Genomic DNA, 1,711 nt, shown 5'->3' with positions numbered 1-1,711 from the left:
AAGTCAACTAAGTACTCCAATTCAAATTTCCGATAATCCATTTTTTGAACCCAACCTCACAATTGAGAACCCGGAGGTTATTCAAGGACAATTCAGAGATCCTGAACCACAAATTACTCAACCAGAGATTGTCGAGGAAGAAACCATTAAATCAGAATCCTCTAGTGATTCAGATTCAACAATTTCAATTATGGAAAATCAGGAACCTCTAAGTATGGAAGATCTAATGAGAGCCACACGCACGTGCCAAGGTCATGCAATTACTCAACCAGACAATAATACGCCAGATTATGAAATCAAAGGACAAATCCTACACTTGGTAACTAATCAATGCCAATTTAGTGGTACGCCGAAGGAAGATCCAAACGAACATCTTCGTACAGTTAATAGGATCTGTACTCTATTCAAAATTAGAGAAGTTGAGGATGAACAGATCTATCTCATGTTATTTCCCTGGACTTTAAAGGGAGAAGCCAAAGATTGGTTAGAATCGTTACCTGAAGGAGCGATTGATACGTGGGATGTTTTAGTTGAGAAATTTCTTAAAAGATTCTTTTCGGCATCTAAAGCTGTGAGACTTCAAGGAGAAATTTTTACGTTCACACAAAAGCCGAATGAAACTCTATATGAAGTGTGGACAAGATTTGGAAAGTTGTTGAGAGGATGTCCTCAACATGGTTTAGACACTTATCAAATAGTACAAATATTCTACCAAGGATGCGACATTACTACACGAAAAGACATCGACATAGCAGCTGGTGGTTCCATTATGAAGAAAACCGCAACTGAAGTTTACAAAATTATTGATAACACAGCCTCCCACTCACATGAGTGGTATCAAGAAAAAGACATCGTTAGATCATCTAAAGCGGCTAGAGCCAATTCTAGCCATGACTTTGATTCCATTTCCGTAAAGTTAGATGCTTTCGAGAGACGAATGGAAAAGATGACTAAGGATATTCACGCAATACGAATTAGTTGTGAGCAGTGTGGAGGACCACATTTGACAAAAGATTGTCTCAGTATTGAACAAACAATGGAACAAAGAGAGAATGTTTCATACTTGAACCAAAGGCCTGGAAATAATTATCAACCGCCAAGACCAAACTACAATCAGAATTATAACCGAAATGTTCCATACAACAATCAACAAGGTCCTAGCAAGCAACAAGTATCTAATAATACTTATAATCAGCAAAAACCTAATTTTCAAAATAAACCACCACAAACCAATGATAAAAAGCCAAATTTAGAAGACAAGATGTCGAAGCTAGTTGAATCTCAAACGCAGTTTTTCACATCTCAGAAACAAACTAATGAACAAAATGCTCAAGCATTTAGAAATCAACAAGCTTCTATTCAAAATATGGAACAAGAAGTAAGTAACCTAGCAAGGTTGATAGGTGAAAGAAAACCAGGGATTATACCAAGCGATACAAATGCTAACCCCCGAAATGAAACAGTTAAAGTCATTACCACAAGAAGTGGTATTACAGTTAAACCACCTGATATACCTGTAATTTCTGATGACTCTATTCCTACTCCACAAGCACCACAGCCTGAGCAAGAGAAGGAAACAGAGCCGGTAGTTGAAAAGGTTAATGAAGATAACACAGTTAAGGCTAAGCCTTATGTTAAACCAAACTAACCACCGCTACCTTACGCAAGTAAAATGAGAAAAGAAAGACTTGAAGCCGAGCAATCCAAATTA

General features: G+C 37.3%; 1 non-coding gene across 1 annotated transcript; it reads right to left on the bottom strand.

Annotated features, from left to right (window-relative positions):
* Window positions 1–574: 574 nt before the first annotated feature.
* LOC139873713 (small nucleolar RNA R71) lies at window positions 575–681 on the bottom strand. Its single transcript, XR_011767439.1, has one exon. It is a non-coding gene; the product is annotated as a small nucleolar RNA R71 (small nucleolar RNA).
* Between the last annotated feature and the right edge of the window lie 1,030 nt (window positions 682–1,711).

This window comes from Rutidosis leptorrhynchoides, chromosome 10 (assembly GCF_046630445.1).
Source record: "Rutidosis leptorrhynchoides isolate AG116_Rl617_1_P2 chromosome 10, CSIRO_AGI_Rlap_v1, whole genome shotgun sequence".
In the NCBI taxonomy this organism is placed as follows: domain Eukaryota; kingdom Viridiplantae; phylum Streptophyta; class Magnoliopsida; order Asterales; family Asteraceae; genus Rutidosis; species Rutidosis leptorrhynchoides.
This window is presented reverse-complemented; position numbering and strand designations above follow the sequence as displayed.